Here is a 15,827-nt window from a genome sequence, read left to right on the forward strand (position 1 = left end):
CCTGGTACCCATCATCCAGGCTTTCCCAATGGTGACATCTTAATTGCAGCACTTTATCAAGACAAGAAAAGGACCACACAATTAACTAGACTACAGACCTTAATTGGAGTTTACCAGTTTTTGCATGACTCATGTTTTGGGTACATTTTCGCATGTAGTTCTGTGACTTTTTTTTTTTCTTTTTGAGATGGAGTCTCGCTCTGTCGTCCAGGCTAGAGAACAGTGGTGTGATCTCGGCTCACTGCAACCTCTGCCTCCCGGGTTCAAGTGATTCTCCTGCCTCAGCCTCCTGAGTAGCTGGGATTACAGGCACGCCCGGCTAATTTTTGTATTTTTAGTAGAGACAGGGTTTCACCATGTTGGTCAGGCTCATCTCGAACTCCTGACCTCATGATCTGCCTTCCTCGGCCTCCCAAAGTGCTGGGATTACAGGTGTGAGCCACCGCTCCCAGCCAGTTCTATGACATTTTATTCCATCTATAGATTTATATCACTACCACCACAATCAAGATACACAACTGTTCATCACTACAAAGGAATTCCTTCCTGCTACCACTTCGTAGTCACACCCTCTGCTGATTACCCTGATTTCCTCTGGCAACAACTGATCTATTCTCTACCTCTAAAATGTTACGTTTGAGAATGTTACATAGGTGGAATTATATAGCATGCAACCTTTTGAGGTTGGATTTTTCATTCAGTATAATGTCTTAAGATCCATCCAAGTTTTTGCGTGTATCCACAGTTTGTTCCTTTTTGTTGTATGTAGTATTCCGTTGTCTGTATAGACCATGTTTTGTTTACATATTTACCCATGGAAGGACATTTGGGTTGTTTCCATTTAGGGATATTAAGGCATTATACATCTACAAACATTTATGTACAAGCTTTTTTTTGTGAACGCATTTTCAATTCTCTAGGATAAATACCTGGGAGTATGATTTCCAGATTATAAGGTAAGTGTCTGTTTAACTTTTTAAGAAACTGCCAAACTGATTTCCAGACTGGCTGTAGTATTTCACATTCCCACTAGCAATGGATGAGATATCCAGTTTATCTACATTCTTATCAGCATTTGACACTGTCAGTACTTTTTATTTTAGCCATTGTAACAGGGGTGCAGTGGTGTTATATCATGGTTTATTTTATTTTTATAATTTCAACTTCTATTTCGGATTCAGAGGATACATGTGCAGGTTTGTTACATGGGTATATTGTGTTATGCTGAGGTGTGGGGTATGAATGATCCCGTCATCCAGGTAGTGAGCATAGTACCAACAGGTAGTATTTTAGCCCTTGTTTCCCTTTCTCTCCCCACTCTAGTAGTCCCCAGTGCCTATTGTTCCTATCTTTATGTCCATGTGTACCCAACGTTTAGCTCCCACTAATAAGTGAGAACATCTGGTATTTGGTTTTCTGTTCCTGTGTTAATTTGCTTAGGATAATAGTTTATAGTTTGAGGTCTTAAATTTACATCTTTAATCCATCTTGAGTTAATTTTTGTATATGGTGAATGGTAGGGGTCTAGTTTCATTCTTCTGCATATGGCTAGCCAGCTATCTATCCCTCCAGTTGAGTTAAGTGTTTAAGTTCCTTATAGAACATACATCTTGCTGCTGCAAAATACATGATTTTTTTTTTTTTTTGAGATGGAGCTTGCTCTGTTGCCCAAGCTGGAGTGCAGTGGTGCAATCTCGGCTCACTGCAGCCTTGACCTCCCAGGCTCAAGTGATCCTCCTACCTCAGCCTCCCAACTAGCTGGGAACACAGGCATGCACCACCATGCCTGGCTAATTTTTGTGTTTTTTATAGAGACAGCAGTCTCACTATGTTGCCTAGGCTGGTCTGGAACTCCTGGGCTCAAGCAATCCTCCTGCCTCAGCCTCCCAAAGTGCATGAACCACCACGCCTAGCTTGATTTCATTCTCTTTTATGGCTACATAGTATTCCATGATGTATACGTACCACATTTTCTCTATCCAGTCCACCATTGATGGACACTTAGTTTGATTCCATGTCTTTGCTGTTGTGAATAGTGCTGCAATGAACATGTACATGCATGTTTCTTTTTTGTAGAATGATTTCATTTCATTTAGAGATATACACAGTAGTGGGATTACTGGGTCAAATGGTAGTTCCATTTTTAGTTCTTTGAGAAATCTCCAAACTACTTTCCACAGTGGCTGAACTAATTTACATTCCCACCAGCAGTGTATAAGCATTCTTTTTTCTCCACAGCCCAGCCAGCGTCTGTTATTTTTTGTCTTTTTAATAGTAGCCATTCTGACTGGTCTGAGATGGTATCTCATCGTGGTTTTGATTTGTGCTTCTCTGATGATTAGTGATGTTGAGCATTTTTTCATATGTTTGTTGTATATCTCCTTTTGAGACTTCTCGAAAGGAGTGTCTGTTCATGTCCTTTGCCCACTTTTTGATTGGGTTATTTGTTTTTTGCTTGTTGAGTTGTTTAATTTCCTTATAGATTCTGGAATTAGACCTTTGTCAGATGCATAGTTTGCAAATATTTTCTCCCATTCTGTAGGTTGTCTGTTTACGATGCTGATAATTTTTTTTTTGCTGTGTGGAAGCTCTATAGTTTAATTAGATCTCACTCATCAATTTTTTTTTTTTTTTTGCAATTGCTTTTGAGGACTTAGTCATAAACTCTTTGCCAAGGCCAATGTCCAAAATGGTATTTCCTAGGTTTTCTTCTAGGATTTTTATAGTTTGAGATCTTAGATTTACATCCTTAATCCATCTTGAATTAATTTTTGTACATGGTGAGAGGCAGGGGTCTAGTTTCATGCTTCTGCATATGGCTAGCCAACTATCTCAGCACCATTTATTGAATAGAGAGTCCTTTCTTCATTGCTTATTTTTGTCAACTTTGTCAAAGATCAGATGATGGTAGGTGTGCAGCTTTGTTTCTGAGTTCTCTATTCTGTTCCATTGGTCTATGTGTCTGTTTTTGTACCAATACCACGCTGTTTTGGTAACTGTAGCCTTATACTATAGTTTGTAGTTGGGTAATGTGATATATTCAGCTTTGTTCTTTTTGCTTAGGATTGCTTTGGATATTTGGGCTCTTTTTTGGTTCCATATGAATTTTAGAAGAGTTTTTTCTAATTTTCTTCTATCTCTTTAATCAAATTGCATTGAATATAAATATAGAAATAGCATTGAATCTGCAGATTACTTTGGGAAGTGCAGCCATTTTAAATTATGTTAATTCTTCCAGTTCATGACATGGAATATTTTCCATTGCTCTGTCATCTCTGATTTATTTCAGCAGTGTTTTGGAGTTCTTCTTGTAGAGATCTTTTACCTCCTTGGTTAGATGTATTTCTAACTATTTTACTTTTTGTGTGATGATTGTATATAGGATTGCATTCTTGATTTGGCTCTCAGCTTGAATGCTATTGGTGTATATAAATGCTGCTGACTTTTGTACATTGATTTTGTATCTTGAAATTTTACTAAAGTCATTTATCAGGTCTAGGAGCCTCTTGGTAGAGTTTTTAGGGTTTTTTAGGTATAGAATCAAATCATCAGTGAAGAGAGAATTTGATTTCTTCTTTTCCTATTTGGATGCCCTTTATTTCCTTCTCTTGCCTAATTGTTCTGGCTAGGATTTCCAGTACTATGTTGAACAGGAGTGGTGAGAGTGGGTATGCTTGACTTGTTCTTGTTCTTTAGGGGGAGTGCTTCCAGCTTTTGCCTGTTCAGTATGATGTTGGCTGTGGATTTATCATGGATGGCTCTTATTACCTTATTTTGAGATATGTTCCTTCAGTGCCTAGTTTGTTGAGGGTTTTTATCATGAAAGAATGTTGGATCTTATTGAAAGCTTTTGCTGTCTATTGAGATGATCATATGGCTTTTGTTTTTAATTCTGTTTGTGTGATGAATTACATTTATTGATTTGAGTATTTGAGCCAACCTTGCATCCCATGGATAAAGCCTACTTGATCATGATGAATTAACTTTTTTTTTTTTTTGAGATGGAGTTTTGCTCTTGTTGCCCAGACTGGAGTGCAATAGTGCAATCTCGGCTCACTGCAACTTCTGCCTCCTGGGTTCAAGCGGTTCTCCTGCCTCAACCTCCTGAGTAGCTGGGATTATAGGCACCCTCCACCATGCCTGACTAATTTTTGTATTTTCAGTAGAGATGGGGTTTTACCATGTTGGCCAGGCTGGTCTCGAACTCCTGACCTCAGGTGATCTGCCTGCCTTGGCCTCCCAAAGTGCTGGGATTACAGGCGTGAGCCACTGTGCCCTGCCTGAATTAACTTTTTGATGTGCTACTGGATTTGGTTTGCTGGTATTTTGTTGAGGATGTTTGCATCTATGTTTATTAGGGATATTGGCCTGTAGTTTCCTTTTTTCATTGTGTCTTTGCCAAGTTTTTGTATCAGGGTGATGTTGGCTTTGTAGAATTAGTTATGGAGGAGTCTCCCTCTTCCTTGATGTTTTGGAACAGCTTCAGTAGAATTAGTACCAGCTCTTCTCTGTAGGTCTCGTAGAATTCAGCTGTGAATCCACCTGAGTCAGGGCTTTTTTGTTGGTGGTAGTGGTAGGTCTTTATCGACTGATTCAATTTTAGGACTTGACATTGGTCTGTTCAGGGTTTCAATTTCTTCCCGATTCAATCTTGTGAGGTTGTGTGTTTCCAGGAATTTATTCATCCCTCTAGATTTTCTAGTTTGCGTGCAGAGAGGCGTTCATAATAGTCTTTGAGGATCTTTTGTATTTCTGTGGGATTGGTTGTAATGTGACCTTTGTTGTTTCTGATTGTGCTTATTTGGATCTTCTCTCTTTTTTCCTTTGTTAATTTTGCTAGTGGTCTGTTGATCTTGTGTATCCTTTCACAATATTAAAACCATATTATGGCTTTAATTTGTATTTCCCTAATGTCTAGTGATGTTAATATATTTTCAGTGCTTCTTTTATTTTACTTTTTTTGTTTTTTTTTAAAATTTATTATTTTCATAAAGATGGGGTCCTGCCATGTTGGCCAGGCTGGTCTTGAACTCCTGGTCTCAAGCAATCCTCCTGCTTTAGCCTCCCAAAGCTCTGGGATTACAGGTGTTTGCCACCATGCCCAGTCTCAGTGCTTCTTTTACATATTTAAAAATTACATTTATCATTTTAATTGTAATCATAAACAACATGGTTATTAAAATTTTTGCATGTATTGATCTCCATTCAGCAACTATACTAAACTTCCTAGTTTTAGTAGTTCATAGGTTATCTTGAATGTATTGTTCACATAATGACAATTTTGCCTCCTTTCTCATTTTTATACCTCTCATTTCTTTCTCTTATTCAATTGTTCCTCTTATACCTCTAGAATAATTTTTCTGACTTTAATGGAAGTGTTTCCAGTATCTCACCATTAAGCATAATGTTGACTTTTGGCATAAAATATTTAGAAACTGTACATCTACTGTTATTTGACTAAAAAAGTGTTTTAAAATTCAAGAATTAATGAATTTATCAAATACCTTTCAGTCTTTTTAGAGATGATCATGCCTTTTCCACTTTAATATTAAATTATTCTTGCCTTTTTGGTATAATATCAATTTGGTTGTGATGTGTTGTTCTTTCAATGTGCTTCAGAATTCTACTTACTAAGATGTTAAAGATTTTTTGCATTAATTTCATAAATAAGCTTGGTCTGCCCATTTCTTTGTACTGCACCTTGTTAGAATGGCCAACAGTATCACAATGACTATATTTATTCATTTATTAGAGACAAGGTCTCGCTTTGTTACCTAACCTGGAGTGTAGTGGCACAATCATGGCTCACTGCAGCCTCGACCTCCTGGACTCAAGCCATCCTCCCACCTCAGCCTCCCAAGTAGCTGGGACTACTGGCATGCACCATCACACCCAGCATTTTTTTTTTACTTTTTGTAGAGACAGGGACTCATCATGTTCCCCAGGCTGGTCTCAAACTCTTGGCCTCAAGGGATCCCCCCACCTTGCCTTCCCAAAGTGTTGGGATTACAGGTGTGAGCCACCATGCCTAGCCATGATGACTTCATAAAAAGCGTGTGGATGCTTACATTCTCTGTGCTCTGTAACGGTGCAAATGGAATTGGAGTTATCTCTTTATTACTGCCTTGACATAACTCACCTATGAATCATCTGCACCTGGGGCTTTTGGGGAGTAGCTTGTTGCCTACTTGCCAGAGGGATCATGTCATTCCCATTTTAAGACTCTTCAGTAGCTTCCCACTGCTCCTAGAATAAAATCTGTACTCCTTCCCAGGGCCTTCAAGGCCCTGCATAACCTTGCACAGGTCTATGAAACACCTCCTCCCCTGTAGTCTCCCACTGTTCACTGCCCTCCAGTCATACAGCTGCCTTTCTGGTCCTGAAACACATCAGGCGCTTCCCAGCCCAGGGACCTTTGAACTTGCTGGTTCTTCTGCCTGGAATGCACTTCTTTCAGCTCTTTACTTGACTGGTGTATTCTGTCCTTCAGGTGTTGCTTCATATCAGTTTTTCAAACAAGCCCTGCTTAGCCCTCTTATCTGGTATGAGATCTGTTGTCTTTCATCACACTCTTTCCTTAATGTATCACTGATTACGCTCTATAATTATCTTGTTTATTTTTTACTTGCTTATTGTTTGATATCCCACTTTCCAACCCACTGTTGACTGCAAATTCCTTTGGGGGAATCCCCCAGGATTTTGCCCGTCTTACTTACTCGTTTTTTATTCCCCAGAACTGTGTTTGGCACATAGCAGATAGCAAAAAAGGAAAAGAAAAAGAAAAACAAACTAAAAACGTTGACAGAATGAATCAATCAAAGAACCCATGCAGGAGGGCACTGGGAGGAATAACAGTACTGTACCATTGGCAGAAAAGAGATAAGCAGGAATTAGCTAGGGTGGGGTTCAGGTTTGCACAGGTTTAGTTTCAGATGACAGCAAAGGAGCCAAGTGGAAGCTTCTGAGAGACATTTGGAGATATAGGGATGGAGGGAAATGAAGAGGGTTAGGAATGTAGATTTTAGAGCGATCCTTAACCATCAATTAATGTCTTATTCACCCCTGCACTCTTCTATCAATGCATCTGTCTTTTCATCCACCTATGCATGCATCTGTTCACTGATTCATCCCATAAACTTTTGAGTAAATCATGAGCCAAGCCCTGGACCTCAGGGATGCGGTGACCAATAGACAGTCTTGGCCATCAAGACTACACATCTGGAGGGAATGGGAGGGGAGTACTAGACGTAAATTTAAATAGATTGTAGTAAGTAGTGCTATGGGGGAGCCACAAGTGCATCAAAGAGGTTATAGTTGAAAACATGTACGTGAAAACAGAAGACAATCTTGAGGGCATGCCAAAAATTAGGCAGCATTGGACAGGAGAAACTGACAAGGGCTGACAAGCAAAGGAAAAAGTAGATCATGATGATAAAAGGAAAAACAGAAGAAAAATTATCTTTTTTTTTGAGACAGAGTCTCGCTCTGTCACCCAGGATGGAGTGCAGTGGTGCAATCTCAGCTCACTGCAACCTCTGTCTCCCGGGTTCAAGCGATTCTCCTGCCTCAGCCTCCTGAGTAGCTGGGATTACAAGCTCATGCCACCATGCCTGGCTAGTGTTTGTATTTTTATTAGAGACGGGGTTTCACCATGTTGGTCAGGCTGGTGTCAAACTCCTGACCTTGTGATCCGCCTGCTCGGCCTCCCAAAGTGCTGGGATTACAGATGTGAGCTACCGTGCCTGGCCAGAAATTATCTTACAGTAGGAAAAACCTGGGGTTTAGAGTCAGAGTGACTATGCGGTGAATCTTAGCCCTGTTTCTTACCAGCTTGGTAACTTTGGAGAAATGATTTATGCTCTCTGAGCCTTGGTCATCTTCTCTGGAAAATAGAGGTAACAGTACAAACCTCATAGCAACGTTATGGGGCTGGGCCCTGCCTGATGCACAGGAGGTGCTCACAGATGATGGATGGGTGGTGGGGATGCTGCTGATGGTGGTGGTGGTGATGATGAGGATCAATCAGGAGAGTGGTGACTGGGAGGCACTTTAGAGCCCCTGGTCCCTGCTTGTTGAGCAGTATGTTCAACCCTGGGATTTCTTGAGATGTGGATGTGAGAACATCACAGTAAGTTTTGGTGGAGAGAAGAGTGGGCCAAGTCTGTGCCTCCATCTTTTGCAGAGTGACTGCAGTTTGGATGGAAACTGGATACCAGCCATCCACTTTCTGGAAGGAAAATGCATTAGCTGCAATCCATTACACTGATTTGCTAACTCAAAATCTTTCATGATGAGTGCCGAAATTAAGTGATTACATTTTTTTCTATTTAAAAAAATATGCCTTCCCCTTGGACTTAAATAGTAAAATAGTAGGTAGGGTCAAATGCAATGGTCAGGGGAAATAGGTTTTAGTTAGAATCGATTTTGATTTTGATGCATATGGGGGACTGTGGCTTGGAACTTGGCCAAGAGGATCTGCTTTCTGCCTTCTGCACCTCTGCAGAGTGGCGGCACGCTGGACGTACTAGCGGTAGAAGTGAGGGAGTGGAGCCTATTGGGAATAGATCAACACGTCTGTCAGGCAGGTGAAGAGTGATAACACTACCTGCTTAGGCATCCAGCACTGTGCCCGGCACGCATCAGCTATAAAGCAAACAGACCTCCCAGCCCTTTCTCACATAGGTACCCTGACATAGGGTACCTCACATAGGCATCCCAGGTACCCTGGTGGCAAGGACTCTTGAAAAAGGAAAGGAAGCCAGGACAGGGTTGGTCAAATGCTGTGACCGATGAGATTGTGGGCCAAAAGTTGCGAGGGAGGAAACTCCTCTTTATCAAGTGCCTACACAAACTGCCAAGCATGGTGCTAGTGGTTTCATCCTATCACCCATAAGTTGGTATTACTTACCTCATTTTGCAGATGAGGAAATCAGGGCTCAGATGGGGGAAGGGACTTATCCCAAATCATGGAACTCATTCATATTGAACCAGCATATGAATCCAGGCTTTTCTGACCCCATAGCCTCCATTCATTCCCCAAAGCCCTGTGATGTTGGAGTGCTGGGGAAATGGCGTATTGAAAATAAGACTGAGATATGAGAGAGCCAGTGGCTCTGACCTCTCTTCACTTAGCTCAGAGCCATAAATTCTTAGAGAAGCCAAGCTTCAAGAGAGCTGAGTCTGAGCCAGCATCACTAGGGCGGGGAGAGGGGGTGGTGTCAGGGCTGGCAGGAGAGGACAGCAGAAGTATACCAGAGGGGGTTTGGGTACTCAGGATTTCCTGGATCCCACTGGAGAGGGATCCCCAGGCTCAAACCTCTTTCTCTCTTTTTCTCATCCCCAGGCCCTCTGTGACACAGCAGGTGTGGCCTGGATACCCATGGATGTGAGGAGCCTGCCACTCTCCCGCCCCAGCCACCCAGCCCTGGTGTGACTTAGCCCTAAGTTCTTTGGGAGGCCTGGCCTCTTTGCAGAGACCCAGGGACCTTTTATAGCTTCATGGCTTTGGGCCCATAAATTTTTCAAGAACTTACACAAATATTCAAGCCCCGATTTAAAAAACTATTGATGCTAAAATGTGAGCAGAAAACAACAACATTAAAATTAATACATGTTTAATTAAATGTCTACAGATGTGGTATTATACCAACTAGCCAAGCATAGCCCAGATCAATTCTTACTTAGGTATAATGAATAAATTCAAGTTAAAAAACAAAATGAGTAATTTGCTCTTCACAAAATTCAAAATTATAACAAACTTAAAAAAAAAATTCTGCTGCAGTAAATAGTATTTAATGCAAGAGCTGTGTTATTATACGTGTCATGACCAGGGTGGACACTGGGCCTGTGAAGGCCTCAGAAGGGCTCCACTGGCCTTCCAGGACAAGGTCCCTCTTGGTCACAGCAGTGGCTGTGGATGAAGGAGGCTGCAGCTGCCCTCTGGGTGGAGCTGGGTCTCTCAATGCAGGGGGCTGGGGCATGGCTGGGACTGGGGGCATTTGCCATCAGCAGCTGTGGTCTCAGGAACTACTAGAGATGGCGAAGGGCAAGGCAGTCCCTCTGGCTACACACAGGAGACCAAAACCCCATCTGTCCTCTTCTCTGCCTGAGCAAGGAGAACAACGCATTCAGCTGTGGGCTCCAGAAACTGCCTCTGGCTGCTGCTGTGTGGAGAAGGGGCTGCATGGAGCGAGCCCAAGGGCAGAAAGATCAGGGAGGTGGTCGTAGCAGGGTCCAGTGAGAGGTGATGGTGGTCTGGCCTGCAGCACGGGTAGTGGAGACACAGAAAAGAAGATGGATTTGAGAGATGTGTCTGAGGCGGAAATAATGGGACTTTGTAAAGAACAGAGAGTGTGAGGTGGAGGAGAAGGAAGAGGCTTGGATGATGTCAGAGTCCTGGGTTGGGGTAGGGGCAGGCGGTGGTGCCCACAGGAGCCAGGGAATGAGGAGGGGCACATGTTTGGTATATGCTGATGTCAGTTTGGGATGTGGTGGGCCTGAAGGGCTTGTGAGACATCCAGGGGAAATGGTCCAGGAGGCAAAGTGGTGTGTTGGCTTCACAAGGTGGACCCAAGGTGAGGGCACAGATGAGGACACTCCCCAGGTCAGACAGAGCACAGGCCTAATTCAGTGGAGGCCCAGAGGGCAGAGCCCTTTCCACCCTGGGCCTTCACCTTCTGCGCCTTCCATTTACATCATCCACAAACCTCCTTGGATGTTCAGTTTTGTGGGGAATGAGGCTTGAATGTGGCACCGGTGGGAAGGGTTCCCCACTTTGAGTTCTGTGGGTTTCTACTTTTACCTGGTGGGTGTGGTGGGGTCATAGCAAGCCTCATGAAGAAAGTGGGGTTTGAGGTCAGGAGTTCGAGACCAGCCTGGCCAGGAAGTGGAGTTTGAATTCTTTCTCAAAGGTGGGCCAGTGGTGCATATGGGAGATGACAATGTTAGGCACAGAGAGAAGAGCACAGATGATTGTCATGGCTGTTGAAGAGAATGAAAGAAAAGACAAATTTTAGAACCAAGACATCATGAGCCCCTGTGAGGTACTGTCTTCACTTCCCATGGCAGGCACAACAAATAACCACAAACCAAGTGGCTTGAAACAATTCACATTGATTCTCTGAAGGTCTGGAGGTCCAAAGTCTGAAACAGTTTCACAGGGCTAAGGTCAAGCTATCAGCAAGCCTGGTTCTTCTGGAGGCTCTAAGGGGAGCCTTTGTTTTCTTGCCTCTTTTAGTCTCTAGGGGCTGCCATATTCCTTGGCTGAGGCCCCTTCTTCCATGTTCAAAGTACATCAGATTGGTGAGGACCTTCTCCTGTGACCCTGACCCTCTGCATCGCTCTTATAAGGATGGTGTGATTACACCAGGCACATCCAGCTCCTGCAGGCTAATCCATGATGATTTCAAACTTCTTCATGTAGTGACACCTGCAAAAATCCCTCTTGCCATACTAAGTATCTTTCCCAGGTCCTGGGGATTCAAACATGAACATCTTTGGGGGCTTTATCCAGCTGACCACAGGCACCAGCACAGTCATCATCACCAGGGCATGGAGAGCCACATTCAGCCCAGGACCGTGTCTAACCCAAGGCCCAGGTTTCATTGCCACTCCAGGCTGACTCTCCTTTTCTTTTTTGAGACGGAGCCTCGCTATGTCGCCAGGCTGGAGTGCAGTGGCGGGATCTCAGCTCACTGCAACCTTCACCCTCCCTGGTTCAAATGATTCTCCAGCCTCAGCCTCCCAAGTAGCTGGGATTACAAGTGCAAGCCACCACACCTGACTAATTTTTGTATTTTTTAGTAGAGACAGGGTTTCACCGTATTGGCCAAGCTGGTCTCCAACTCCTGACCTCGTGATCTGCCTGCCTCCACCTCCCACAGTGCTGGGATTACAGGCCTGAGCCACCACGCCCAGTCTCCAGGCTGACTCTCTAGCAATTCCTGGACAGAATGGCCACAGCTCCTGAGCTGAGGACTTGTCTAGTTTTGCATTAAATTGTATCCCAGTAGTTAGATAAACAAGGCTGGGAATGTCTGGGTTGAACCCAGCTAAATGGGCTCCTTACAGCAGGACTTCTCAGAGCCTTTACCCCATGCTGGATACTGTGACACTCTAAACTTCATTCACCATGGAACCTTTATGAGATAACAACATTTCAAACAGAACACAGTTTGAGCAGTGCTGCATAGGCCAGGCTACTGCATGGGGTGTTCAGCCAGAAGAAAAGAAACCTCAGAAGAGCAGGCACTCCCTTCAGCTCTCAGAAGGGCTATGGTGGGAAGAGACAGCCTTAGTTCCAAGTTCCTTTATTCAACAAGCACACCTGGGTGCTGAGGACAGATTGGTGAATTACATAAACCTGTTTCCTGCCCTAAAGGAGTTTACCATCTATTGTAATAGATAAGGGCTGTGGAGGAATAGACAGGGTACAAAGAGAGGAAATAGGGTGTTCAGAGAAGGTGTCATTTAAACCAAGACCTGGGCTGGGTGCGCTGGCCCACGCCTGTAATCCCAGCACTTTGGGAAGCTGAGGTGGATCACCTGAGGTCAAGAGTTCAAGACCAGCCTGGCCAACATGGTGAAATGCTGTCTCTACTAAAAATACTAAAAAAAAAAAAAAAAAAAAAAATTAGCTGGGTGTGGTGGCATGCACCTGTAGTCCCAGCTACTCAGGAGGCCGAGGCAGGAGAACTGCTTGAACCCAGGAGGCAGAGGTTGCTGTGAGCCGAGATCGTGCCATTGCACTCCAGCCTGAGTGACAGAGTGAGACTCCGTCTCAAAACAAAACAAAACAAAAACCAAGACCTGAAGGAGGACTCGGCAGCACACAGAGTGAGGGGAAAGGGCACTCCAGGCCAAAGGAACGGCATGAGCAAAGGCCTTCAGGTGGCTGGCAAGGAATATGGCCTAGTTGAGGAATCAGAAGGATGAAAGGAAGGCAGTGTGGTTAAAACCCAGTGAACATGGATGGAGAAGAGGAGAGGCTTGCTGGGAGAAGCTGCTGGAAATACTAGGTTACACAGGCACTTTGGGCCACAGTGAATAGTTGAAAGTCAGCATATACGTGTTAAGCGAGAAACTGCATAATTAAAACACACAAACACAGACACACAGAACAGTAACAAGCCCATTGTTTGGAGAATAGACAGGGAGAGGCTAGAGGGCAATCTTGCATCTGCTGTTTCCACAGTGTCCAGGACAGTTCCTGGTAAGCAGCATGTGCTCATCAATGATTTGTTGAATGAATAAATCAATAAGAGAGGTAGGAGGCTGGGTGCGGTGGCTCAGGCCTGTAATCCGAGCACTTTGGGAGGCTGAGGCAGAAGGATCATTTGAGGTCAAGGGTTCGAGACCAGGTTGGCTAACATAGTGAAAACCTGTCTCTACCAAAAAGACAAATAATTAGCCAGGTGTGATGGCCCACACCTGTAGTCCCAGCTACTCAGGAGGCTGAGGCAAGAGAATCGCTTGAACCCGCAAGGTGGAGGTTGCAGTGAGCCGAGATGGAGCCACTGTACTCCAGCCTGGGTGACAGAGCGAGACCCTGTCCCCCCGCCCCAAAAAAGAGGTAGAAACATTAGCATGAAGGCTATTGCAGAAGTCCCTGCAGTTGAGGGTGACTTGGAGATGGAAAATGGATGGGAAGAAGCGGTTGCATTCAAGATATATTTTGGAACTAGAAGCAACAGGACCTGTTCATGGGTTGAAGGTGAAGGTGTAAGGTAAGGGAGGAATCTAGAATGTTTCCTGGGTTTCTGCCTTGAGTAACTGGCTGGAGGATGATGTCATTTCCTGTGAAGGGGAAGATTGGGAGAGATTAAGGGATATAGTCCTGGGTGACCAGGAAGAGAAGCAAGATGCCACCCCTGAACATGTTGGGTTTGAGGTGCCTCGGAGCTACCCAAGTGAAGATACCCAGTTGGCCGTCTGGAGCCCAGAGAAGGGTGAGGGGTGGAGATCTAAACTTGGGAGGCATCGTGCGCAGATGGGTTTTAAAACCATGTCATGAGCAAGATCACCCGGGGAGAGAGGGCAAATAAAGACAGAAGGCCAGGAACTGGGTGGGTTCAAAACAGTCTTATTAAAACAAACAAACGAAAAAAGAAAGCAGATGAAGAAAGGGGTCGTTACTGTGGTGAGCTGGAGCGATTTGTTTAATACCTCTGAGTTTGTTTCCTCCTCCGTCAAATGAGATAATAACTCCTTCTCATTGGACACACTCCAAAGCTTGCCTGACCACGGACGGGGGCTCAACCGCTGATGGAGTCCGAGCAAAGCTCAGAATTCTCCATCCTGACAAGTCCTGGAGAGGGACAGACTTAACTCTCCTCCAGCCAAAGGCAGCAGGACTAGAGCCTTTAGCCACCTCGGTGGGTGATCCGCCTTATAGCTCGGGCCCTTGCCATGCTTCTCCCGAGCCTGAGCCCGCCCCACACTGGGCACCAAGTCCACCTTGTCCGCAGCTTCTCAGAATGACCACCAGAGGGCGCAGTTCCTCACCGCGGGCGCTTGCCTGCCTCCTCCCCCCTTCCTCCTCTCCTCCCTCTCATTCCCCTCCTACTGCGCCTCCGCTGGCTCCTTCATCCTAACGTCCCTCCCACTTGCCCTGCGCGAGGCTCTGTGTCTCACATTGAGGACGTGGGGTCCCGGAGTCTGAGGATTTCATGGGCTGGGCAACAAAGGAGAACAGTTATAATCGTGGAGGGAGAGTATGATGAAGGGGAAAGTAAGGGCTGGGGTAAAGAGGCCCAAATTAAACCTAAATTCTGCCGCTTATTAACTGCGAGACCTTAAGAGACCTTAGATACATGGCTTCACTTCCCAGAGCCTGGCGGGACTAACCTATGTTGGAGGGTTGTTGTGAGAGGTACATGACATGTCAGTTTGTATATGTGCCGGCTAGTGATTCTAACAGCATCCACCTCAGAAGGCTGCTTTGAGAATTAAATGAAATAATACACATAGGTTGCCTATTTAATAGTAGACACTCAAAAATGCTAGCTCTTTAAGAAGTATTAATATAAAGACAACTCACAGTAGGCCCTTAACGCTAGTTCTTTCCCCTATAATTCTATCCCCATCCCTAGTCTGTGGATTTGGAAACAGGCCCAGAGAGGGTCTGTGCTTCCTCAAGGTCACCTAAGGAATGAGAAGCAGAACCGGGACTTGTCATTCTTCTGTGCCCGGCCTAAAGCCAGTAGCACAGACAGAAATCCCGGGTCCTTAGGGCCAAACTGTTAAAAAAAAAAAAAAGTCCTCTTCATTCTTTGCTAAGGGCAAGAGGCCACCAGGGCAGGCCAGGCCTTGCCAGCAGAGGTGGGCACTCAGCACCCAGTGGCTAATGGGGTCCTCTGTATGGCACCCACCAGCAGCACTTGGCTTTGGTCGCAGGTTCATTTGGTTATTTCTTGTTAGATGAATCAGCCTGTTGGCTGAGAGCTCTGAGGCATTCAAGACCTTTAAAAACTGGGCCTAGTGAGGAGCACCTCTGCCCAGCCGCCCCACCATCTGGGAAGTGAGGAGCGCCTCTGCCCGTTCACCACGCAACCCTCCAGGTTCCCCTGAACCCAGCATGTTCAAGGGTGGACTTTTGCTTCTCTTCCTGGTCACCCAGGACTATATCCCTTAATCTCTCCCAATCTTCCCCTTCAGAGGAAATGACTTCTGTGTGCTCTTTCTGCCCTTCCCAAGTTTGCATTTTTGACATTAAAGTTTACTTTTAAATTAAAAAAAATAAAAAATAAAAACTGGGCCTAATATAATTCCTAATTTTTAGTTCCATGCTTGTCTTCTCCCACTCCTCCACCACTTTATGTTCCAGATAC

At 44.6% G+C, this 15,827-nt stretch overlaps 1 long non-coding RNA gene across 1 annotated transcript in view; it reads right to left on the reverse strand.

Moving 5' to 3' along the window:
* Positions 1-9,484: 9,484 nt before the first annotated feature.
* The window catches only part of LOC117974971 (uncharacterized), a 68,628-nt gene continuing 62,285 nt past the window's right edge, over positions 9,485-15,827 (reverse strand). Inside the window, exons 2-3 of the long non-coding RNA XR_004665170.3 lie at positions 10,802-10,980; positions 9,485-10,259 (exon numbers count right to left, since the gene is read on the reverse strand). This is a non-coding gene — a long non-coding RNA (uncharacterized LOC117974971). The remainder of the gene's footprint in view (positions 10,260-10,801; positions 10,981-15,827) is intronic.

This window comes from Pan paniscus, chromosome 9, assembly GCF_029289425.2.
Source record: "Pan paniscus chromosome 9, NHGRI_mPanPan1-v2.0_pri, whole genome shotgun sequence".
Taxonomy (NCBI): domain Eukaryota; kingdom Metazoa; phylum Chordata; class Mammalia; order Primates; family Hominidae; genus Pan; species Pan paniscus.